The sequence below is a fragment of the Stenella coeruleoalba genome, assembly GCF_951394435.1.
Source record: "Stenella coeruleoalba genome assembly, chromosome: 2".
NCBI classification, from domain to species: domain Eukaryota; kingdom Metazoa; phylum Chordata; class Mammalia; order Artiodactyla; family Delphinidae; genus Stenella; species Stenella coeruleoalba.
In genome coordinates, this window is record NC_137147.1 from 131,928,073 (window position 1) to 131,955,390 (window position 27,318).

Consider the following 27,318-nt stretch of genomic DNA (forward strand, 5'->3'; position numbering starts at 1 on the left):
ATGGACTTGAACTGCGGGGGTCCACTTACACATGGACTTTTTTCCCAGTAGTGAACACTACAGTACTACATGATCCGCTGTTGGTTGAATCCAGAGGTGCAGAGGAACTGCTGACAGAGAGGGCCGTGTGAAAATTATACTCAGATTTTCCACTGTGCAGAGAGTTGGCACCCCTAACCCCCCTCGTTGTTCAAGGGTCAACACTACATAGTCTGAATCTAACCACAGGAAACTCACAGAAACAAAGTGAGGGACATTCCACAAAATAGTTGACCTATGTTCTTCAAAAATGACAAGGTCAAGAAAGACAAAAAGGCCAAAGAGCTCTTCTAGTTTAAAAGAGACTAAAAAACTATGACAGCTAGATACAGCATGTGATCCTGGACTGGATCCTGAAGAAAGGAAAAATAGGTATCAATGTTGTTAATGGAGCAATCCTGACATTTGAAAATGTTCTGTGGTTAATATTGTATCAATGATAAATGTCCTTATTTTGACAGTTGAACAGTGGGTATTTATGAGAATGTCCTTGTTCTTAGCAAAGTATTTTTAGAAGAGAAAGGAGTATGATGTCAGCAACTTACTTTCAAATAGTTCAGAAAAGAAAAAAGGTCTGTGTTCATGCATAGAGAGGAGGAGGGAGGGGAAAGAGAGAGAATAAGGATGCAAATGGGGCAAAATATAAACAGTTGGTGAATCTAAGTCAAAGTTATAATTTCAAACTTAAGAAGAGTTTCAAGAATACATCAAAATTTAAGAATTAGCCCTCTCCCTAAAATACCTTCTAACAATAGGATTGATTGTACACCATTCAGCAACTGTTGGTTCTGCAGATGGATTTAATTAGGAGGTAATGGCAGGAAACCAGGTGGGTCATTTCAGAGTTTAGTGGGTAATGCCACCAAGTGTATGAGATTGTCAGGTTGACTTTGAAAAGATCATTTTGGTTCTGGCGATAAAATGATCTAGAATAGGCACGTGTAGCAAAAGTGTAGGGCCACCAGAGTTCATCTCTGCCTTTTTGAGTCCTAACCCCCATCCCATCCTCCTCCAGATACTCAGTATTCTGATGACCTCTTGTGCTCTCAATCCCTTCCTTCCCACTACTAACCTGCCTTGTAAATTTCCATACCCATCAATATTATCTTACCTGTTGGTTTCTGTCCCTACCCTCTTGAGAGCTTTTAAAACAGAAAAAATATTTTCTCTTTCAATTGTATTTGTATCATGAAGTTTACATTATAACTGAACAGGTTGGCAGAAGAGAAAGGGACCAGAAACACTCTGGTGTACGGTGACTCTATTCAAAACTGCGTGAGAGAATAGAGTTCACCAATGATAGGGATAGGATAGTATCCTAGGCAAACAGGATCACAGGAGAGGAAACATCTAGTTTTGATGACAGAAACCTTGAATCCAAACCATTGCTGGCTCCAGCTAGAGAAACTGGATCCCCTTTCCTGCTTGCTCACCTGGGTTGGCATTCCTATGGCAACACAGTGCAAACAGAAGCTCAAATATGGAGTTTACTTAAGGTTTCTTGAGCATATGTCTCCTGATTGCAGCGTCCTGAAAAATGCTTTTTTTCTTTTGGTTTTCATGATGCCATGCTTTTCTAATTTTTCTCCTTCCTGTTTGATCACTACTTCTCAGACTCTTTTATTGGCTTTTCGTCCACCACCTGGGGTTTATCCATGGCTTTCTCTCTTTACACACTTTGCCCAGACTATTTCCACTACCCCCACAACTTGGAGAACTTTTCTGAGACTCCCAAATCCATATCTCAGTGTTGAAGGAGGCTGCACATCCATCTTTTGGCATATATGAATACTTGAGCTTTTCATGAGTTGAGAAGTCCTTGAAAATGGGCTCGTTATCTCATCTGTGAGGACTGTTTGCTTTGTGGGCCAGCAGTAAGAGGATATGGGGTAAATCCCTGTGGTGTTTGCAATGGAGCAAATGAGAGAGGTTGAAAGGAGCTGGATCTCCCATATCAGGGGAAGTATGAAATGGGGGAGGCCCTTGGAAGGTCCATTTTAGAACCCATATGGGTATAATCAAGTAGTGTGGCACTGACATAAGTATAGGCTTATAGATCAGTGAGTAGAATTGAGAGTCCAGAAATAAAACCATGTTGATAGACAAGGGTGCCAAGACAATTCAGTGGGGAAAGAATAGTCTCTTCAACAAATGGTGCTGGGACAACTGGATAGCCATATGCAAAAGAATGAAGTTGGACCCCTTCCTCAAGCCATATACAAAAATTAACTCAAAATGGATCATAGGCCTAAGTGTAAGAGCTGAAACTATAAAACTCTTAGAAGAAATTGTATGAGTAAATCTTTGTGACCTTGGTTTGGGTGAGGCCTTCTTAGATATGACACCAAAGCATAAGTAACAAAAGAAAAAATAGATAAACTGAATTGCATCAAAATTTAAAACTTTTGTGCTTCAAAGACACCATTAAGAAAGTGAAAAGACAACCCACAGAATAAGAGAAAATACTTGCGAATCATACCTGAGAAACTACTTATAAAAAACTACTTATAAAAACTACTTATAAAACTACTTATAAAAATAAATTATCCAGTTAAAACATGAAGAAATTATCTGAATAAACATTTATCCAGAGAATATATACAAATGGACAACAAGCACTTGAAAAGATGCTCAACATCACTAATCATTAGGGAAATGCAAATCACAGCCACAGTGAAATGTCACGTCGCACCTACTCAGTATGTATATAATCAAAAAGGCAGATAATAACAAGCATTTGTGCAGAAGTGGAGAAATTAAAACCCTTATACACTGCTGGTGGGAATGTAGAATTATGGAGCTGCTTTGAAGAACAGTCTAGCAGTTCCTTAAAAGGTTAAACATAGAAATATATATGTCCCAGCAATTCCACTCCTAGGTCTATACCCAGAGGAAATGAAAACATACATACACACAAAAACTTGTATAAGATGTTCACAGCAGCATAACTCATAATAGTCAAAAGCATGGAATCAATCCAAATGTGCATCAACTGATGAATGGAAAAATAAAAGGTGGTATATTCATATAATGGAATATTATCTGGCTATAGAAGGGAATGAAGTACTGAGAACAAACTACAACATGGATGCACCTGTATATAATCTGCTAAGTGAAAGAAGCCAGTCACAAAAGACCACATATTGTATGATTCCAAAATCTTCAGAGACAGAAAGTAGATTAGTGGTTGCCTGGGGCTGGGGGTACAGTATGAGTAACGACTGCTATTGAGTCCCTGATTTATTTGGGGGTGATGAAAATGTTCTAAAATTAGATTGCGGTGACAGTTGCAGAACTCTCTAAAAATTGTTGAGTTGTACACTTTAATTTTCTGGTATGTGAATTATATCTCAAAAAGATCATTTAAAAAAGAAAAAATCAAACTCACATGAGTTCCACAGAAGATTTGCCTAATCGGTCACTGCGAGCCACAGAATCATGATAACCACCTGAGAGAGGAGAGAATCCTCACTACAGACAGTGATCTCTCCCCACCCCCTGCCATCCCACCTCTCCTCCCAGACTCCAACGCCAGAAAGGAGCAGAGGGCAGCAGAGGCCACAAGTACCCCACTCCACTTGCAATCCCCTGGAATTTTGTGCTTGGGGGGCACACCCTGGGGGCACTTTGGGAGCATTTGAAGGGCAGGGTCAGGGGTCCTAGGTGCCCTGCCATTTTTGGGACAGTCCTGCACAAGAGATAAGTGTCCTTTGTCCCACATGGTTTTAGAATGTCCCAGTGGACATTCATGTAGATAAAAGACCTGGATATGATCATCTGAGCCTAGAAGCAAACTCCATTTTAAACAAAGTAGTTTTTACATGGTTTTAATGTACACTGCATTTCCAGAAATTCAACTACTATGTAAATCAAAGGAAGGTTGGGCTTCCTTTTATTTAGAACTTTTCCAGGAGTTGTTCACCATTGCAGAAAACGAGGTCCCAAATGACATGGCCACTAGCGGTATTTGAGTCTCTGATAAAAACCCCAGTATCCATCTGCATTTGTACCCAAGCCCATTCATGGTGCAAAGAGCCGACAGCAGTACTTCAAGATGTCTTCTGGGGACAGTCATTCCCAAGTATTTACATGTTGAGCTAATACCCTTCCCAAATTCATACTCTGAAGTCCTAAACCCCCAGTACCTCAGGATGTGACTGCATTTGGAGACAGGACCTTTAAAGATGAAAGGGTGGGACGCTAATCCAATAGGATTGGTGTCCATAAAAGAAGAGAGGGAGACACCAGGGACAGAGGAAAGGCCATGTGAGGACACAGAGAAGGTAGCTGTCTTCAAGCCAAGGAGAAAGGCCTTACCAAAGATCAACCCTGTAGGCACCTTGACCTTGGACTTCCAGCCTCCAGAACTGTGAGAAAATAAATGTCTGTTGTTGAAGCCACACAGCCTGTGGTTATGGCAGCCTTAGCAGGCTAGTTTACCCCCCCACACACATGAGCTGTGACTATATGTCTACAGAGATATGTCAACACTGTTGGTACCTCAGTGGGGCAGGGAATAAATACCCTCACCTCTCTCCTTTTGCTGTGGCCTTTGTATCAGTGCCTCCTATTGGCCTAATGCAACAGGAACCCCTGGTGGATACAGTCTGTGGAGGTTACCTCTCTGGGCCCAGAGCAGGTCATAGGAGCATGGAGAATACATGGGGGAGAAGGGACAATCAATATATATTGATTTAAAAAAATTTTATATGTAGATAAGTTATACTACATATGAATTCTATTTCAACATAGTAAACCAGCTATTAACCACATAATTTTTATTACAAGGAGCGTTGGGTCTGTTTAGAGTTGAAAACCACTGCCTATAACCACCAGTGCCTCTAGGAAGGAGGGGAAAAAGGTTTTGAATAGACACTAGTTTAAAAATGAAAAAGACTATGTCTTAAATACTGTGTCCTATACTGTGAAGTGAAGGAGTTGTAACCACAAAAATGACAGGCAAGTTAAAGAATCTGAACAAGATATCCTTAAGGGACACAATTCCCAATGGGAAAGATGGGTTTAATTAACCCAATAACTGTAAGGGGACAATTATATTCTTAATGTATCAGTTACACCGAATTGCCTGTATAATTTTTTTAAAAAAGCAATAAAGCAGTCTCTCTGGGCTTAGTAACGCACATACATTATATTTAATATTATTAAATCATGTATAATTATAATTTGGAGGGTAAAGTAACGTACCTTAAGAGGTTAACCCAATTCTAGCAGACTGAAAAAAATAAGGCTTTTTCTGATCATAGAAGTAAACATATACAAAGATGCAAAATGAGTGAAGTAGTCCCACCAATAAACCCACCTTTGGTGACAACTCAGGAACCCTCTGATTTCTCACGGCTCTTTGCTGCCTTCTCTCTGCTAAAGCCCTTCCTCTTCTTCATTCTTTGGGAATGAAGATCCCGAAGGAGTGGATCTTCATTCGTCACCTAAATACCCCACAACAAATGATAGTGATTCCTGGTCTGTTCTTCATCCAGACTGTGAGCTCCCTAAGGCAAGGACTGTGCTGTGAAGTGCTTTATATCTCCTCCAGTTTCTGGTGGACACATAGTACGGGCTAAATATCTTCTTCGGTTGGTGTTGTGATTCATTTTCCAATTTGTAGGGGTTGAACCAGTGATTTTCAAACTTTGGGTACATTATGATCACCTGGAGAGCTTTCCAAAAACACTGATGCTTGACCCGCTCTCCTAGAGATTCTGATTCATTGGTCTGCAGACACCCAGGTGATTCTAAAATGCAGCTGAGTGTTGACAAACTGGTTCTAGTTCAGGGTTTCTCCATCTTGGCACTATTGACTTTGGGGACTGAATTATTCTTTGTTGGGGACAAGGAAGGGCTGTACACAGTAGGATGTTTAGCAGCATCCTTGGCCTCTACTTGTGAGATGCCAGTAGCACCCTCACTTCAGTTGTAACAGATAAAAAAAACGTCTCCAGACGTTGCCAGAAGTCCCCCAAGGGCAAAATCGCCCCACTTAGAAACACTGGTCTAGTTGCTCTGCATATTGCTTTAAGAGTCTAGGTTTGAAAGCCCATAATTTTGTTTTCTGTGTCTTTTCTGACAGGAAGCTGCATCACTGTGTCTGGGTAAAGCACTAGGCTGGTGTCTGAAGGTGGACCTGAGCTTCAGCCACTTAACCTCAGTGCAATCCAGGCAGCTCTCTTCATTCCCAGGTCTGGTTTCTCATCAGAGGGCTATGGAAGAGATCAGAGGAGTCTATATTTCCTTCCAGCTCTGACGCTTTGTCTTTGCTGCTTTACCTAGCAACCAGTTGGAAATGGAGTGTGTTTTATATTTAATACATTTACTGAAAAGAATTTTATATTTCCCATTTAATTAAGAAAAAGTAGATTAAATTGCTTTATGGTTATGACTTTACTGATTCCCCACTCCACCTCCTGTAGCAATCTCCCAGGAGACATACGAAAAGTAAGGCATGACATTGTTTTCATTCCTAAGTTACATAACCAATTTCAGTGTGGAATATGATTTAAACAGACAGGAAGAAACACAGCCTTTTTATGAGAGGAATTTAAAAGTGGAGATGATGGATTTAACTTTCAAAAAGTGTCTGTAGGAAATTTAAAAGGTGAAAGTTATTTTTAGAAACTGTAGTGCTAGTATTAAATGAAGTTAAATGAACTATTTCCTCTTTGGGGTGTGTGATTTCAAATGAATCTGTGATAATTTAAAGAGACTCCTGTGTAACTACCTGCAAGGAGGCAGAGTAGAATTGGAGGAAGGCGGGGTTAGGCATTTAGGTCTCTAAATCACTCTCCGAAGCCCAAAACTTTTAGAGTCCAATCCAGACGCTTCTCACCCTTCCACTGCTACTGCCTGGATTCATGTAATTGCCTCTTATTCCTTGCTTCCATCTTTGACTCCCCTTCTCCATAATCTCTTTCCTACTAGGCGACCAGAGAATAGACTTGGTGCTGCCCACCCCACCACTTTACCATTTTACTCAGAGTAAAAACGAAATAGCTAGAGGATTCTACACGATCTGGCTTCTCACATAACTTTCTGACCTCATCCCCTGCCCTTTTCCTTTATTCACTCCTCTCCCTCCACATTGGACACCATTACAATTCCTAAACACACCAGGCACTTGGCACGTTCCAGTCTCAGGACTTTTGCACTTGCTCTTCCCTCTCGCAAGGATGCTCTGCCCCCAGATAGCATAGGGTAACTCCTTTTATTTCCTTCAGGTCTTGGTAAGAAGTCACCTGCTTAATGCAGCCACCCTGACCACCCTATTTAATACCGTAACCTGCCGCCCACATACTGACTCGTCATTCCCTAAGTTCTGCTCCTCTTTTGTTCCCATAGTACTCATCACCTTCGAACACACTATATAATTTACTTATAACGTCTGTTCTCGTGTCCATTTCCCTCCACCAGAATGTAAGCTCCATGAGGGCAGAGTTCTTTGTTTTCTTCTCTCATGTTTTCCAAGCAACTAGGACAATGCCTGGAACATAATAGGTGCTCCAAAAACTATTTGAATGAATGAATGAATGAATGAATGAACCATGAACTGTGAAACCTGAACTTGGGCAAGTTGCTTAACTTCTCTGAGTCTCTGTCTCATGACTGTTAAATGGAGTTGATGAGTTGCTGTATTTACCTAGTAGAGTCATGTGTGAATCAAATGAGTTCTTACCTGAAAGGACTTAGCACAGTGCCTGGCATACAGAGAGTCCTCAGTAAATATTGGCTGTTCTTATTGTTATTATTAACCTGTTGCCCAAGATCAAAATCGGGGTGTAGTGTGTGCTGACGAGTGAATGCGCTCCTGGTTGCATGACTTAATAAGCAATGAGTCTGAGGCAAGAGCTGAACTATGAGAATGGGCAAGGTGGAGCTGGAAAGGCAGGTCAGGTACAGGAAACGCACCTTGAAGGTAGCTCAGGGTGCTGCCCTGGTGCACTTCCTCCACTCCCCCAAGAGGTGTGTGGAGCTGATCTGTGGGCCCTAGGAGAGGATCTGTGTTTGGGGGAGTGTGTGGAGAATGATCATTAGCAAGATGAGAAGGGAAGGGGAGTGGAAGTGGGGAGATCATGTAAGAGGGGGTTGACTCATCTAGGAAGCAATAACGAGCCCTAGGGAAGACAACTGTGGTTGCAACAGATGGTAGAGACATTTTGGAGACAGAACCAACTCCTTCAAAGCACACTCAGAAAGACAATCTACTTTTTATGATCTATCAGGTAGCAAAAATACGATTAACATGAATGATGTGATTCTTACCTACTGTTAATTTCTAAACAGACTTTGATTTTTATTAACAGGCTTTGGGGCCTATTATTCAACAGAGAAGCAGACTGTTTTTCTCATGGGGAATGATTAGACTAGAAAAAAAAAAAAAGGGGAATTCTTTCCTTGCTAGGTAATAATAGAGAGATATAGCAAGCGTGGCCAAAATACGACATGAAGGAAAGCTCTGGAACCCGCTGTTGTGAAACAGTTCTTGTCAGACCTCAGTGAGTACTGTAGCAGTTTCTCTCAGAAGTTAAAACAGGAAATACACACCTGATTAAACTCCTTTAAGTTCGGATAGCTGCTGCTGCAGGTTTGAAAACCCTGGCATTTCAAAATCTCAATAAAGTGACTTTCGAAGCAACAGAAGGGCAAACCTTTGATAAGGCTGCAAGGTGAGATGCCAGAGAGGAAGGTTCCTTTTATATATATATTGGCCACCAATTGACAGCTTCTGCCCTTTAAACTTAATTGCCCGCTCTCTTTGGGACTAGGAGATTTCACAGTCTGTTGTCAGTTTACTCTAACACCTCTTTGCCCTGATGACGGCCCAGCCTCCTACTTTGTTTCCCTGCTCAGCTTCTCTTCCTTCCTAGCAACCTCTAGGATCGCAAAGTCACGTCGCTGTTACTGTTATTTTAAAGTGTTTCTCATCTCTTAGGAACCACATCTCCTGGGAACCAGATTTCTCAGAATTTTGAAAATTTCCTTGTTCAGGTCCCTAGGACACATCTGCAGGGCCCTCAGGCATACACGGGAGTGTTGATGAAATGCTTGAGGGCCGTTCTCTTGATTATTGCCGCCTCCAAGAGGAAATGTCTGTTTTCTTGCCCATTTTCCCCTAAGGGCCAAAACTGGGTCCACAAGAGCAGTTTCCCTTGGGCTCTGAGATGAAATGGTCAGCAAACAAGGCTAACGTGTCCGTTGCTCCACTTCCAGCCCTGGGAGACTGCACATGGAGGTGATGCTGCTGGGGGAGATGAGGCACCTGAGGAAGGAACCTCGATGAACTCAGGCACCTGTGGAGCACGCGGATCCTGCTGCACGCTTTCCTACGGGGCACTTAGAAACACTTCCATTTTTTGAAATCTTGCTTTCTTTGGGGTATTTCTCCATTTAATCCAGTGGTTCTCAAAGTGTAGTTCTGAGACCAGAAGCATCAGTATCACCTGGGAACAGGTAAGAAATGCACACTCTCAGGCCCCACCCAGGGCTTCTGAATCAGAAACTTGGGAGTGTGTTTTAACAAGCCCTCCAGGTAATTCTAGGGGTCAAGTGTGAGAACCATGTATCTGGCCTGCTGTTCTATTGGTGTGGTCCTCAAATTGCTTTGCTAATAATAGTTTAGAAAGTCAGCTTTGTGTTTCTGTGCATCTGAATTCGCCTCGTTGTAAGGGCTGTGGTTACTCTCTGACAGCCACAGCCTCCATGACAGGAGGGGGAGAGGGAGGCGAGTGCTGTGAAACAAACGCCTGGCGAGGAAATCTCAGACCTGCCAGAGTCTGCTTTGAATCTTCACACCTTTGAAAAGGGAGAGCACTCAACAACTGGGAAAAAAAATAAAACCCATTAAAGGGACACACAGCTGCTATTTTGAATCAGTAGCACAGCAAATTGAAGTGATAGCCATAAAACATTTTTACTTCTGACGAGAGAATCCCTTTAGGGCAGGTAATGATCTGTTAAATATCAAAGGAGCAGACCAAGGACCCTAGCACATTTAATAGGGAGAAGTGAGGTGGGGAGAGGGGGGAGGAGGTGAGCTCCGCCTTCAACAGGCCACAGCTTGGACCTGGGGAAGTTGACCAGGAACAGGACCAATGCAGAGAACCACGGAGAGGTGTGCGGGGATCCTTTTGATCATTAGAGCTGCCCGACAATGGGATGGCATCTTAGGGGCGATAGGGAGCCCCCTTGCTCCGGGAGCACGTAAGTCTAGGTGACCCTGTAACAGAGACGCCATAATAAAGGAAATTCTTGTGTCAGGCAAGAAGCTGCACGAGGGTCAATATTTTGCAGATTTAAAAAAATCAGAACTCTTTCTTCAAGTGAGATAGTACCCCTTGGTACTTAAATTTATAAAACAGATTAAACAGGGGCCTCTTTTGTGATCCCTGGGACACATCCTCTTTGGAACGTCCTAGGTGAGTACCCAAATCCCTTGCAATATGAGCTCCTCTGATTCTGTGGTTCTTTGACCTCTTTTCAAACCAGAACTTCTCTCTCTTCTCCCCAGGCTTCTCTTGAGCTGCCCATGAGCTTCCTGGGATGTGTGTCACCAAAATAGCAATGGTTACAGAAGATGAGAAAAACCTAAGAGTGCATGCAGCCACACGCCTCACACGCCCCTCCCCAGGGATGGTGCACAGTGAGGACTTTGCATGCTGAGGCTTGATTCCTAGTGGCATGCGAGGGCAGAAGCCCCGAGCAGGACACGCCTGTCTTTAGCCACCTTCAGTGCAGACAGGAAAAAAGGCAGGCAGACTGAGCCAACAGGTAGACCTAAATGGAATGGGTTTTCCAAGCTGTGAGAGACCCACCTTGAAAGTGGCCCAGATGCTGTCTGGGCCTGCCCTGGTGGGGGTCTCAGAAGTGAAGAGGGGGCCTTCCTGAACTCTGAAGGGACCAAATGTGAGATGGACCCCGGACCCGTGGTAGGGAGGGCTGTCAGCCAGGGCCTTCCCTTCTCTGCCCAACATTGTTGGCTCTGAGTCTGTTTTTTTCCAACAGAACCAGATTTTTTGTCATAAAATTCTTGGACTACTTGAGCTTCTGGATTATAATGTCCTTTTTTTTTTTTTTTTTTTCCACAGTGATGATAGCTTTGGCCTCTCTTATAAACACCTAATGGGCAGAAATTTTCTCCTTCAGAAGAATAACAAAAAGAAAACACCAAGGAGATTTCATTATAGTGCAGCTTCTTCTCTGGTTGACGAGAGGCATGACTATAACCTGAAGCTGATTTTGTTTATTTGAAAGGAAAGACAATTGTTCATTCACTCAACAAACATTTACTAAACACATAGAGCTGCTGGGCTTCTGCTTGGCGTTGGGCATATTGTCAGCTCCAGCTCTGAAGGAACCATGAGGTGAGGGGATAAACATGGGAAAAATCACAGTTCAGGCATCCATGTACTGATACCAACTGGTTTACACAGGCTGAATAAAAGAAGGTGAATAAAAGAAGAACAAAAAGGCTTCTAAGCAGACAATAGAGAATGTGTAAGCAGCATGAAGTCAGGGGTAGTGAAACCAAGACCCCTAAAACCGAGTTCCCCTGCTGAGTTTGATTAACCTCTCTGTCTAAAATTATTCCCTTTCTTGCTCCTTCTGACCTCAATCCTGTGCTAACTGAACACTAATCAACCAGAGTCAGATGACTAAAACTGCTGTTGTCGATAACATCGTTAACCTACAAACTCAGGTTTTTTCTCCAGGACAAGATGAGCTAACAGACCCCCAAGCCATGGACCACCTGGCCAGAGATAGTAAACCAGAGACATCCTGACTTCTGAAACTACGATTAAGAAATGTCACAAGACCGTTATTAACCCCAGCTTCTTTGTTCTTCCCCTTAAAAAACCCTCTAACTCAAAGACGGAGTGGGAGTGAATCTAAAGCGTGTCTCCCACTCCCTTGCTTGGCACCCTGCAATAAACCCTCACTTTGCCGCTAACACACACTGTCAGGAGTTTGACTTTCTGCGCTGTGGATGCACAAGCCCTTCTTGCTTGGTTACAGAAGTATGGACCTGTCCTCCTGGGTGGAGAGGGGCATGAGAGGTGCTAGGGAGAGAGCAGCAGCAGGTGGCTTGGTGAGCTGGGCAAGGTAGGATCTGGTAGGGCACTGTCTGCTGAGCTAGGGAATTTGGACTTTATCTTAAGAGTGAGGAGGAACCATTGATGGATTCTAAGCAGAGGAGAGTCCTGACCACATCTGTACTTTAGAAAGATTTCTCTGTGAAAAGATAATGTCTAGGATTTGCATCCAAATGACCTCAGACCAAAATACAAAATCAATTAATTGCAGGACTTTGTAATGGGAAACAGCCCACTTGTCTATCAAAAGGCTGGTCGAATAAAGAAGTACTAGGCAGCTGTAGAAGGGAATGAGGGATATCTCCACTTATGATATATTTCTGAGTAAAAAAGGAATGTGTGGGACTTCCCCGGTGGTCCAGTGGTTAAGACTCTGTGCTCCCAATGCAGGGGTCACAGACTCGATCCCTTGTAGGGGAACTTAGATCTTGCATGCCACACGGCCCAGCCAAAATAAATAAATAAAATAAAAGTAAATAAAACAGAGAAAATTAAAAAAACCAAAAAGGAATGTGTGTATAGTATTTATCTAAGAAAGGCAGGGATACAAATATATAAACATACAACTGTATCTACTTATATTTAAAACAGACAAGCAGTGGATAAACCAATGAAAAGTGGTTACCTATAGGGGGAGGGAGAGTACAGTGTGGAGGAGATGGGGAGAAAAGCTGGACTTCTTTGAATAAAGCTTGGCTTGTGTATTTGACTTTGGAACCAAGTAAAAATTTCATGTAAAAAACAAAACTATAGGGCTTCCCTGGTGGCGCAGTGGTTGAGAGTCCGCCTGCCGATGCAGGGGACGCGGGTTTGTGCCCCGGTCCGGGAAGATCCCACATGCTGCAGAGCGGCTAGGCCCGTGAGCCATGGCTGCTAAGCCTGCGCGTCCGGAGCCTGTGCTCCGCAACGGGAGAGGCCACGACAGTGAGAGGCCTGCGTACCGCAAAAACAATAAAATAAAAATAAAGAAAGAATTCCTAAAAGTAAAATGGAACAAATGAGCATAAGTGTGCATATGGTTAGTGGGGTAAGCACACAGGGGAACTGTTCCAAACACAGTAATTTGACTGTACACCTATAGAGAGATATGACCTAAGGACAAAAAGGACTGCAAACAGACAATCTTAACTTGTTTTCAGCAATCATTTGGCTGGTGAGAGAATTGGTATTGGTGTTCTGAGACTTGTGTGTGCAATGTGGGATGAAGCCAATGAGAAATTATGTGAAATTCTAATTATATATTTCTTGCTGTCTTCTTTTTTGGCTGCGTTGGGTTTTCGTTGCTGAGCGCGGGCTTTCTATAGTTGCAGCGAGCAGGGGCTACTCTTCGTTGCCGTGTGCGGGCTTCTCATCGTGGTGGCTTCTCTTGTTGTGGAGCATGGGCTCTAGGCGTGCGGGCTTCAGTAGTTGCAGCATGTGGGCTCAGTTGTTGTGGTGTGCAGGCTCAGTAGTTGTGGGTGTGGGCTCAGTAGTTGTGGCTCGCAGGCTCAGTATTTGTGGCACACAGGCTTAGTTGCTCTGTGGCATGTGGGATCTTCCCGGACCAGGGATTGAACCTGTGTCCCCTGCATTGGCAGGCAGATTCTTAACCACTGCACCACCAGGGAAGTCCCTTTCTTGGTGTATTTGAGAAATGCGATTCTTAGCATGGAAGCAAGGAGATGCAGGTGGAAGAAATAAGAGGTTATGCAAAAGCCCCGTAGCCCTGAATTTGAGTTGAAAGTATCAGTATGAACTTATAAGTTTTATCTTTAAGACTAACAGAAAACATTATTCCCTAGCTCTGATCTCTGAAAAGATCTAGGAATAGTAATCAATCCTGTAGCAGTGAACACCCTCGGTGCCCAGATCTTAGTCTTGAAATTCCATTTCCCGACAAAAGACTAGGGCTCCATGAAGAAATGTTAATTCCAGGGCTGGGGTAGAAAATGAACATGAGGAGCCTATCATACCAGATGGGAAGGAAGTCCTCAAAGACGGCTAGGATAGTGTCAGAAGGACTCAGAAGTCAACTTGAAGAGGCTCCTTCTGGCCAAAGATGGACACTTTTAGCATCAATAACGGCAAAACTTCAATGGATTGAATACATCAAATATGTTTAATTCCATGAGTTCATAATGATACTAAAACAAATTTAATTGGTCACTTTTGGAGTATGGTCATGAGCAAATTCATTATTTTGAAAATTAATAAAGACATATAATTATCTTTGAGCATTTATCTGTCTTTCCTATACAGGCTGTACTACCGGGTAACCAAATAGTAGATGAGGGGAAGTTTCTCTTTATAGAAGTAATTCAGTTCATAAACAAAGAAGGAATTATAGAATTGGAATATCACCATTTGGCAACTCCTAATTAATTAATGGGTAGTGACACTGGATCAGCAACATCTGCTAATATCACAAACAAAGACAACCAGATATCACATGGCTCCTGTGAAGTATTCTTGCCAAAAATTTCAACCTAAATCTAGATTCAAGTAGCAATTTACAGGAAATACATGGGACAGGAGAAAATATTAAAAGACACCATGGAGATGTAATCAGTAAAATCTATATTGTGGAAACCTCTATAGGATAAATGATCTAGTTTCCTTGCAAATAAATTGCAAGGAAAAAAAAGAGGAGGAAACTGATATTTAAAAGAAACTTAAGGTAGACAACAAATGTATGGATACAAGGGGGAAAGGGTGAGGTGAGAGGAATTGGAAGACTGAGATTGACACATATACATTATTGACACTATGTATAAAATAGACAACTGATGGGAACATTGCTGTATAGCACAGGGAATTCTACCTAGTACACTGTGGTAACCTAAATGGGAGGGAAGTCCAAAAGGGAGGAGATATCTGTATGCATATGGCTGATTCATTTTGTTGGGCAGTGGAGGTTAACACAACATTGTAAAGCAACCATACTCCAATAAAAATTAATAAAAAGAAAAAAACTTAAGAAACATATCACCAATTACTGTGTACAGGACTTATTTATTTAGATCGAGATTCAAACAAACTAAAAAAATAAAATAAAAATTTTGTGACATTTAAAAACAGTTGGAAATTTGAAAGCTGGCTGGATATTTGATGACATTAACATTATTAATTGTTTTCAGGTGTGATGTTATGGTGGTTATGTTTTTCTCCAAGAATCCTTATCTTTTAGAAATATACACAGAAATAGTTACATATAAAATGCGATATCTGAGATTTCCTTTGGAATAATAGAGGAGGGGCAGGATGTGGGTGGGGATGGAGAAGGAACAAGTTTAGCCATGAGTTGACAATGACTCAGGTGGGTGATGGGGACATGAGAGTTCATTCTTCTATTCTACTTTTGGATACGTTTGAGATTTTCCACAATCAAATGTTTAAAAAATAAATACAAAGCCATGAAGCCGAAAAGAACGATCCCCGCAGCAACCTGTGAAAGATGGACTGGAGGGAATATTTAGGGGCGCTGACTTTCCTCTACCCTCTTCTCAAGACCCTTTTGCCTCTCCTTCTCTACTCCCACGCCTCATATTCCATAACATCTTACAGAGAAACGCGAACGAACTTTTTGGCCAACCCCATAGAACAAGAGAACGGCTGATTGTACATCAACCTCACAAGAGAAGGCCTGGTTAGGCCTGCCCCCAATATTTGCAGGGCTCAAGCTAAGAGTACAAATGGAAGTCACATGCCGTGGGACATCGAAATAATAAAAGTTATAAATCAATCTAACAAATTGCTAAGTAAAATGTGTTTTATCCTCTTACCCTGGAAAATATATTTGCCTACAGACCTGGAACACCAGGTTTCAGTTAAACATTCTTGAATTCTGTGCTGGAACACGGAATCTGGAAAAGGAGTCCCTTTTTTCTCCCACCCCCCCGCCCCCAGCTTTGTCTCACGTTGTAAAGAATATCGTGTGCATGTGTGTATATATCCCAGGTCACATGTCCAAGCTCTGTCCACATCCTCCGCCAAAGCTGCCCCTTGGCCATCCTTTGGGCCTAGGGCTGCACACACCAACAGTTCAGTTTACACTTAGGGGGACAGAATTGTGAGGAAGAGGCCCTTGAAAGATTTGGGGCCATGTGGGCATGCTATTCCAGAGTCTCAGGGATCTGAAATTTGTTCTAGAAAGGAGACACAGCTCTGTGTGGTTACATCTCCTTGGTTCTGTTGACTCCTTATGCTGTGGAAAAGGGTATGGTTGAGGGAGGGCCATAGTGGGGCTCAGGGTCCACGAGTCCCCAGGGTGACACCAGCGATGGCTGGTGGGAGGATGGGAATTTTATCTCAGATGAAGCAAAATTTGGAGGCCCTTGGAGTTTTCAAAATCCCAATTTAAATACATGACTTTCACCTAAAGGATGATAGAAAGAGGATAATTTCCTTGGCCCCCAGCCCTAACCCCACAGCAAGATGACGAGCCACAGAGAAATCAAGGCCTATGGTTGGAGAGGGTGTCCTAGAAGACATCTTAAAAGGACTGATTTATCCTTTAGGATTAAAAACCTGACAGTTTGGAGTAACATTATAAATAATACAATTATTTTGGTTTGGGAAAAATACAAGATCAATTATACACATCTTACCTTCGAGAAAGTCACGGTGCTTATTGAAATTGAATTCATATCATGCCTCCAAGATGAAACTGGCATACTTTCCAAGACCGAACAGCAGGGGAAGTTGCCCCCCAAGGGTTGTTGGTATGGCTGGTCAGGTGGTTGTCTCTCAGGTTCATTTGAACAATCTTTGCTTTTCAGCCACCTAAAGTCCCACCCTCAGTGCTTGTTCCCTTGGCATTAGCAGCAATACTGTCAAACAGTAATCAGCATCCAGGCTGTAAAGAACAAAGAGCTTTATGGGGGTCTTAAGAATTGCAATTTTGGGGCTTCCCTGGTGGTGCAGTGGTTAAGAATCCGCCTGCCAATGCAGGGGACACGGGTTCGATCCCTGGTCCGGGAAGATCCCACATGCCGCAGAGCAACAAAGCTTTTGTGCCACAACTACTGAGCCCACGTGCCACAACTACTGAAGCCTGCACGCCTAGAGCCCATGCTACGCAACAAGTGAAGCCACCGCGATGAGAAGCCTGCACACCAAGAGAATTGTAATTTAGGATACACAGATTTGGGTAGAAGGGAAAGAGTGTTCCAGGGAAGAAAAAGAGTCAGGGGTTTATAAAGGCAAAGACCGTAAGGTTGTTAAACTTGTCTGGCAGGAATTATGATTGGCTCTGATACAGGAAAGGAAATATTTCTCCTTAAGGGATAGGCTGTCACGAGTTATTTAGGGTAAGGGTCCATATGATATCTTGAGTGTCTGGAACATTGGGCAGATGTTCTGGATGCCTGAGTTGAGACATAAGTGATCAAAGGCCAGATTCCGTCTGGGCTGAGGTGTGCATAAATCACACTCACTCAGTGCCTCCTGGCTTCATTTTAGAGAATTAGCAATACCGACTCCATTTTAATTTTCCTTTCACAGTACATGCCAGGCTCTTAAAGCAGCATGCAACTTGTTCTAGGAAGGGAAACCTTTCGGATCCTTATACCTTACTGAGAACAAGTTCATCAGCTTTTCCCACAGGGAGGGCCGGGGCAGCCAGAGAGCCCCTGACCCCTGCATGGAAGGGCTGAAGAATGAGCACAGGACTTTAGAAACGGTACAGATTTCCACCCAAGTTTGTCTTTATAATTTTGCTGAGGGCTCCTATACCATGGAAGGATGTGATACAGAATGTATCACAGACATAAAAGGTCAGTACTTCTTCAGGGCTCTTTAAGCAAGGCAGCACTCTTGAGGCTTGTGTCCTTGGAATCCTGGCTGATGTGGGAGCTGGATGTACAGGGCCAAAAGCACAGCAGGCTTCGAGTTGACTAGTGCTCTGCCAGGCCCTGCCTAGCCAGTTCCTGCCCGCACAGCCACGGCAGCCTGAACACTGCTGGGAGCTAGAGCTGTTGGGCAGTCAAGGACTTCGAGGTAGGCCAGGACAGACTGTCTAGGCTCCGTTCTCTTGAAATTTTGGTTCAACTCAAATAGACCTCTGACCACGTCTCTGGCCTCTAGGGGGGCACGTTTCTCAGTCTCACGGTCTTTTTTAGGGTGAAATTTCTTGAGCCTTGACCACAAGCTTCTAGGAATTTTCTGGATGGGTGGGTGTTAAACCACAGGCCACTGTGCTTTTTTTTTTTTTTTCCCGGTACGCGGGCCTCTCACTGTCGTGGCCCCTCCCGTTGCGGAGCACAGGCTCCGGATGCGCAGGCTCAGCGGCCATGTCTCACGGGCCCAGCCGCTCCGCGGCATGTGGGATCTTCCCGGACCGGGGCACGAACCCGTGTCCCCTGCATCGGCAGGCGGACTCTCAACCACTGCGCCACCACGGAAGCCCTCCACTGTGCTTTTGACTCACACTCTTGGAAGACCTTGGGCCCCAGAGCTGGAGCAGATGAACTTGGCCTGGAACCTGGAGACAGGAGCTTTGCAGGGTTTTTCCTTTGTTTTGCCCTTAGGTATGGACAGGAAGGTTGAGTTACTTAGCCTCATGGTCCATTATCATCTTTGAGCAAGGCCCCTTCCTTGATTTTGAATTAATGAATTCCCTCTTATCCCGTAGTTCCCTCCCATCCCCCTCTCCTCTATAGGTAAGCACACTAATGGGCTTAATGCACATCTTATTATTTGCGTGTGTTCTTGCATGTATTTTGTGAGTATATATTTTCTAACTCGGAAAATAATTTATTTTTCTTAAATGTAAGGGGAAATTAGAAGCACTAATACCTTATCGGGACTTTATGCAAATGTAGAATAAGCATGTTATTCCAAATTCAGGGCCCAGGTGATGTGAAAATGAAAAATAATTGGGGGGACAAAAATACATTGTGAATAACACATACATTTCCATTTCCATGTAGGTATATTATGCCAAAGTCAGTTTATAGTATTTTGGTACATTTGAAATAGCACTGACTTATTGAGAGTAACCACTGAAATACCTTTCAACTATGTGAAGTATGGAAAATTGCAAAATTAAAAAAAAAATTAACATAGGAGAAATGTTATACTATTGTGCTGGCTTACAAAGTTAGCATCCAGATTTTGGATGAAAATATGTTCCCCTAGTATCCTAAAAATAAGCAAAGTCTTTGAAATCTTTTACACACTGGTATTAGATAGTCCTGTTTATTTTACTCACACCAGTGGCAATAGTACAATGCTAAAGATAAGCATGCACTGCCTGTATTATTAATGTATGGAAATTGCATTCTGTTATAAAATCTCATCTGGTTTCCTACTTTTTTCACTAAGCGCTCTGATGTTAAGATGCATCCACGTTGCTGAGTGTGCCCGCAGCTCATGGGCCACGTTTTACTCATCCACTCCCCCGCCGGTGGACTCTCAGGCTGCCCCTCCCTCATCCATCATGGGCACAGGAACAGAATTTCTGGGTCATAGGACTGAGACAGAGGCTTCAGTCTGGAAACCTATTAGCACAGCAAGTGCCAAAACCCCTTTCTTGTGCCTGGAAGAGATGTTTTGGAAGTCTGAAGAGCCACCACGCCTCCCATCCTCCCTGTAGCACTGGGCTTAACTCCTAAAACTACAGGATTTGAGGTAGGAAAGCTGGATTTGAGGAGCAGCCTTTCTGCCCTCCTCTGCGCCAGGAGAAGACATCCCAGGGTCCAGGTGAGAGGCCCAACATCGCCAAAGAATTTGCTGGCAAGCCCTGAACGCTGAGCTGGCCCCTCCTGCACAGCTCAGGGTAGGGGGACAGCCAGCCCTCACCCCAAGGCTGGGAAGTGACTGGGGCCAGGCCCGGGCAGGCAGAAGACTTGAGCAGGAACACCCTGGGATCAGTAGGCACCCCTGCACCTGCCCCTGCCCCCGGGCAAGCCTTTGGGGAGCAGCTTCTCTAACTATTGGACTGAAGCCATAGTCCAAGAAGCTCAGGCTTCTGGCACTAAACAAAATTCAGAAACACCCAGATTGACTCCAGGAAGAAGTTCTTCCAGCCCTAAGATGGGGCCTATGGGCTCTTGCTGATTTGCACTGCCCGACCCCACCAGCCTTCAGGGGGCGCTGTTTCTCTAACATCAGAGGTTCTGAGCCAGAACCAAGGGCAGCTCTCAGGTGACACAGCTCAGTGGTGCCTCACATTGATGGTAGAGACCTCTCAGACAAAGCCCTGGGGAGAATGAAGGGAAATTGGCTCAGGCAGAAACCTGACAACTAGCACCGCCTTTTCCTCCTTGCTCCAGGAGACCCTCCTATTCATCCAGACGCTTCCAAATGCAGACCGAAAGAGGCTGAGCCCTCCCTCCACACTGCCCTGCCCTGCAGTTCCATTTCCTGCCTCCTCTCCTCCCTAGCAGGAGAGCAGGGACCTTCCCCGGCAGGACCCGAGGATGGCCTTCTCCAGGAGGACACAACCACAACTTCTGTGTACGACAGGCACACAGCAAATAGTAGGAAGACAGTGTAGGGGAGGACTTTTCTTGGCCCTCTGGACCCTTGTCCCATGGGCATGACTTTCAGTTAAGGACAGCCTGGGGCAAGGCCAGTGAGATTGAGGTGGGAGAGTGGGGAGGTGAGTAGGAGCCCATGGGGTGTGAGCCTTCTGGGGCAGCCTAGGGTGGGAGTGGGTGGCAGACTCATAGGAAATAAGCATGGTCCCTGCCCGGAGAAAGGGCACTTGCTATGAGGTTAACAACCATTTGTGCCACAACTATTCTCTAAGCATCTCTTATGTGTCAGGCACTGGGCTAGTTGCAGGATACTGCTGTGAACAAGAGCTATGTGGTTCCAGTGATCTGGATCTGACACTGGAGAGCAGAGGAGTCAAACAAACAGTTAAGTAATCAAATACTAATTCTAAATAGCAATGCGAACAATGAGGGAAGTTGGGAGGATGTTGAGATGGAGAATAATGGGGAGGAGGGAGCTACTCTAGAACTCAAGGCCTTCGAGGTCGGCCAGGACAGTGGGCATGACCTCACTTGGCCTCATGTGCTGATCAGGAAAGGAGGCACAGAGGCTGAAGCAGTGATCATGGAGGTTTTCCCCTGCCCAGGATCCCTTTCCCTCTCCTTGTACAGCCCTCTCAGTTCCCTTCTCCACTCTCGATCCATAAGGGCTCCTGGAGAGGACATGTGACCCAGATCTGGCCAATCAGGGCAGCCCATCCCACACTGGCCACAGTGATTGGTTCAGAGATGGACCCATGACCCAAATCAGGCAAAGGAGAGTCAGGCTGGAAACTTTGGCTGGACCGTTAGATAAGAAGCTGTCTCTTTTCGTCGGAGGATGCTAAACAAGGATATAAGCCTTGAACAGCCATGGGTGGCCACATAGAAAGAGCCTGTCTGAGAATAGAGCCAACCCCAAGGAAAGCAGAGCTGAGAATTGGTGAGGGAGGGAGAGAGATCTGTTGACCAAGCCCTAATGCTACTTTTGATTATCTGAATCTGCAGGAGGGAAGAGGAAAAGAAACATCAGCATTCCCCAAAACTCTCTTCAAAATCATCTTCTTCACCAGTCTTCTCTCTCCCCTCAACTCTATAGGAAGCTGGAGGCAGGTAGTGGGCAGCAGTGCAGGGTCTGTTTGGAGCCCCCTTTTGGCAGGTCCTGCAAACACAGGTAGTTTCCTAATGGCTTTTCTCATCTTCACCTTTGGACATCAGCCAAAACTCTGAGAGAGAAGAAAAGCCCCATTTTTAACATCCTGTTACATGAGTATTGTTGGCTCATTTCTATAAATGAAGAAAATGAGGCTCAGAGAGTTTGAATAACTTGCCAAGAACACAGAGCTGGTCAGGGACAGAGCTGAATTCACACCCCAGTTTGTCTGGCTTCAAATCTTCCTCCCCCTTTCTACTACTCCAGTCTAGGGAGTGGTATGGCCCGGCAGGCAGGTGGCCCCTAGCATTGTGGCTATAGGCAGCTTGACCTGGGATTCAGGGCCATTTAACTCCAGCTCTGGCAGGCTGTGGGCAGGGCAGTCCCACATTCAGAGAAAGTGACATCTGTGGGGTCTGGAAAGTACAGCTCAGAGTCTAGGGTTACCACCATGGGCTGAGTGTCCACTGTGTGTTACTGTGTTTCATCCAGATAAGAAACTGACTACTAGCCAGAGCTGATGAGACCTACTGCTGGATACCTTCTTATCCTCGTGTCCTGAGTCAAGACTGACCCCTGTGGTGACGTGAGGCTGAGGCTGGCCAGCAGGGAACCCCAGCTGTTAGGAGCAGAGGAAGGCAGTGTCAGAGCCAGGCCCACACGCCTTTCTCCCACATCCATCCCATCCCAGACCTGGGCCAGCCTCCTCATGTCCCTCCAGACTCCTCCCCTGCCTCTCTGCCTCCAGCCTCACCCCTCACCCTCACCCACCAGAGCTGCCATTGTTTGCCTGATTGTTCACCATCTTGTAGCCAAATGAATGGTCCAAAAGCATGTTTTACAACGGCAACCTTTATCTACAGAAGGTCTTTGAAACTTCTTGGCCTGGCATTTGCAGTGGTTCAAAATGTGGCCTTACTGAACTTTTTCAACTCTGTTTCTCTTTTCTTTCAGATGCATACCCTGCATGTGTGTCAAACTGTGTGTGCTATTCCTACTGCCACTCCTTGGCTCAGGTGATGTCTACCATCCCTGCCCTCCCCTCTCCGTTGTTAATATTGACAATTCACTCCTTCAGTCTGTCCACCTTTCCTTCAACAGGTATTCCAGGAGTCTCGCTCTGCTCCTGACATTCCGGGCAGCTTCACCGACCCGCAGCTCTGACACCTCATCCCTTGTATTGTGATCTCTTTAACCCTCTCGTATTAACCTCCTGCATGAGACATCCTTCTTCCCCTGCTCCACTCAACTGCAAATCCTTCAAGGGCAGAGGCCCTTCAAGGGTCTCACCCATTTTGCAGCTCCTGTGACAGGGGTTAATAAATGTGTGTTGCTTGAATGGGACAAACACAGGCTCTGGCAGGAAAGCACTAAAAACACTGGCTTGAGAGGCTAGAGCTTAGTCCCAGCTCTGCCACTTCCTAGTGTGGCTTGAGGAGAGCTACTGTCCTTCTCTGGGCCTCAGGATGCCCATCTGTAAAATGGAACTACCATCCTCTCCTGACCGCCTTACTAGGCTGGGGTGGGTGGGAGACTCTGCAGGTGTCGGCTGTTATTACGATGGTTTCTCCCATAGGCAGGGTGTGTGTTGAGGGTGGAGGGAGATGATTGTGTTTCTTGGAGCCCTTTAGCCATAAGAGCTGAGTTGAGCAAAGACAGCAGGAGGCCCCTCCCAGGACGCTCAGATGCCAGTCCCGGGGGTTACGGCAGGGGAAATGACCAGCGACTTGGTGCACGTGTGTCTTTCTGAGGCATGGATGCTCCAGGGCTCTCTGCCAGTATCCTGGGAGGGGGGCAGGCAGGAGCTCTTCTCCAGCCCCAGACTGCCTGTGAAGGGTCAGTGGGCATGACCTCACTTGGCCTGCTTGCAGTCCTATGGTCCTCGAGGCTCCAGACTGCCTCCAGTGACCTGGGGTGGGGTGTGCAAAGGAAGGTGGGGTTTGAGTCGGGGCGTTTTATCATCACGGGCTATCTGTCCAGAGGGGAAGCCGAGGTTCACACTGGAGAAGGGACTCGCTGAGGTCACTTTTACAGTCCTGGTGTGGATTTTAGAGACAGAGACAATTGAATCTTAGCTCTGCCACTTACTCCTGTAAGAGCTGGAGCAAATTACAACCCTGAGTCTCAGGTTCCATAAATGTTAATGGGGGCTTACAATTCTAATGTTGTAGAGCTATGAGGATTGGAGGGAATGATGTGTATGAGGTGCCCATTCCCGGTGGCGGCTCAGGCACCTGGCTCCATTCCCCAGGGTGATGGGGATGCTCCCTCCTGGACATCCTGCACTGCTCTGGGCAAATATCTCCCCGTTTCTCAGGTGACAAGGCTGCCAAAGGCTTTAGGAGAGAATCAGGTCGGCTTTGGACCCAGGACAGGAGGTGGCAGGTCTAAGATTCTGCAAGTCAGGAGGCTGATTCTGAGGAAGTGAGCGGCTTAGGGCTTGGGACTCCTTTCCTTCATTTGCTCATTCATTCCGCAGATATGGATTGACTGTGCACTCAGGAACAGATTCTGTCCTGGCTGCTGCTCCATCAGGGAGGACGAAGACCCAGATGCTCCCCACCCAAAATGCTCACGTTCCAGTGGGGAGAGAGACAAAGCAAGGAGACACAATGAGAGTGGGATTGCTATGGGAGTTATGTGCACAAGGCAGGGGATACCGAGGTAGTGGAGCTGCGGAAGACTCACACTTCCTTTTTTTCTCATTTTAATTGCAGAGCACATTTTCGTGGTTGAGATCGAGCTGTATAATTTTATAACCTGCTATTTTCATTTGTCATTATGTCATAAATATTTCCACCCGGTGATTATTGAACTCTTTATTGTTTTTAATTTATTTATTTAATTTATTTATTTTTGACTGCGTTGGGTCTTCATTGCTGTGCACGGGCTTTCTCTAGTTGCATCGAGCGGGGGCTACTCTTCTTTGCGGTGCGTGGGCTTCTCATTGTGGTGGCTTCTGTTGTTGCAGAGAGCGGGTTCAGTAGTTGTGGCGCACGGGCTTAGTTGCTCCGCGGCATGTGGGAGCTTCCCAAACCAGGGCTCGAACCCATGTTCCCTGCCCTGGCAGGTGGATTCTTAACCACTGCACCACCAGGGAAGCCCCAATTGAACTCCTTATAAATATTTTCAATGGCTGCAGTGTATTTTCAGTAGAGCAATGCCCTGATTTAATTAGGCCTGGACATGTAGATTGTTTTGGGTTGTTTTTTTTTCCTATGATAAATAGTACTGTTACAAACATCTTTGTACATAAATTATTTCCCATGTTTCTTGTTATTTCCTTGGGGTAGATTTCTAGTCATGGAATTCCTGGACATGGTATATCAAATTTTTAAAATCCCTCAGTAATCCCTTGATACCTACTGCAAAATGTCTTTCTGAGTCGGTTTTTCGGGCGCACCCTAGAGCAACTGTGGCACTGTTTAGACTTAAGTCTGTATAGAGGTAGGGGATCATCGTAGGAAGATAGGTTGGGGTGGGGGTTTGAATCATACAGACTTGGAGGTTCCAGTCCCAGCCCCTTCACTTACTCATCCCATAGCCCTGGCCACGTCGGTTCTCCCATGACAGGTGTGATAACACTATCCTTGACCAGTTTTCTGCAGATGAGAGATGGCGGATGTGAAGCACACAGCTCAGTGCCTGGCACACAGTAGGAGCACAGTAACTGGTTACTGCTATGGAATGACAGCCTCCTGGTCGGGCCTGGGGTGAAGTCATGCCCTCTGGAAGCTGAGGCTGCAGGGTGAGGCCTCAGCTCCAGCCTCCGCTGGCCCAGGCCCAGGTGCCCCTACACTGACCAGGCCAGGGCCCCCAGGAGCGCTGCAGGCAGCAGGGCAGAAGGCAAAGGCCAAGATCGGAGGCTAGAGAAAGTGAACAAAGGGCTCTGGGGGCAAAACAGAGGGAGGAAGTGATTTCCAGGCTGACTGAGGAGGGGAGCTGGGAAGGAGAGGGAAGAGGGAGGGGTAGAGGTCTCAGGGGCCACAGGAAAAGGCAGGACCAAGGTGATGAGAGCCAAAGGGAAGGGCTGGTTCAACGCCAGGATGTAAGGTGAATCCAGGTACCAATCAGGTCCCCAGAGGCTGGCCCAAGGGCAGGGGTGGGCACCAGGGGGCTCTGACAGGCTGCCCAGCACCTGATTCTATGACTAGCTCACTGAGTGCCCCTGGACAGGAACCTGACCCTTGCCGGGCACTGACGCACCCATCTGCAGAAGTCTCTGTTGTCCTTCTGTCTCTGACATCCTCTGGCCTGGCAATGCCCTGAAGAGATGAATGACTTCCCATCTGGCCCTCTGAATAAGTTTAAATACCTACCAAACAGTTTTTCTACTTCAGACAGGAGACAGAACTGCCCTGGGTCTCTTGGATCAGTGGGAAGACTTTTCTGAAGGATTATTGGAAAGGGGAAGGGCAGAGGTCAGAGGGAAAGGGCTTGCTTAGAGAGAGTGACCGCAGCCAGAGCAGAGTGGACAGGGCAGCCCCAAGTCAGGCTCGAGGAGAATTAGAAAACGCCTGCTTTGGTGGGTGAAGTCCCATGTTCATACTGCTTGGCTAGAGAAACCAGCTCTGGTTTTCAGCCCTCACTCATCCCCTTGGCTTGATACTCTGTGTTGCAGGTTGAGTTCTGCAAGAGCAGACACTGAGGCAGAGTTTGGAGCACGTGGTATGTACTAGAGACCCACAGCTATGAAAGGAAGGGGGAGAAAGCAGGACTGGGCAGAGAGAAGTCAACCTGTGTTCTAGGCTCAATCAAGTCTCAGCAAACCCAGCACCAGGTCATCTGAGTTGTCCAGCATCAGACCTAAATGGAGGGGCCTCTATCCTCTTGTCTCCATCAGTCACCAGATTTGAGCTGCCCCAGGACAGCTGTGATCTCACGTAAGGCGGCCCCCTGCAGCTGCGATGAGCTTGGAAGGAATTGACAGGAGGTTGTGTGCTGAGCACTCTCCCTCCCTTCACTCTCTTTGAAGCGGGGGGGTGGGGGGGTGGGGGTGGGGGGGGTGGGGATCTGGGCAGCACAGCTTCATGTCTTTCACAGCTTGGGCAGTGAACCACCTGCTCAACTGTACATGGCAGCCCTGTGGGAGAGAAATTTTAGAGGATACAAACCTGTGCCTTCTCTAGATGCTTTGAAAAGTGTGGAAGAGGAAAAGAAAATCAAATAACACATCATTGTCTTTGTACTAAGGGAGTCCCTGTCAGGAGAGTCACATCCTCTGAGCATGCTGGTTCCTGATTTTCTGGCCTGGAAGTTTTGAAATGTCCGGTTGTCTTATCTCACCACTTCCTGCCCTCCCCCTGCACTAGCTCCTGGGCCTCGTAATACGCTTTCTGCTGGGAAAGTGTGTTCATTCTTCCATTTCTCTCCTTTTCCCCTTTCTGTGTGATTTGGCCACAAGTTCTTGACATCAGGGAGTGAGGAGGCAGCCCTAGAAAGAGACGTGATCTTCACAAGAAGAAGGGAGATGGAACCCTCTGGCTCCAAGGTCTTCAGTGGCCCCTTAGTGCTCTTAGTTTGAAGTCCAAACCCTCAACATGGCATGTAACGCCTGCATGAGCTGGCC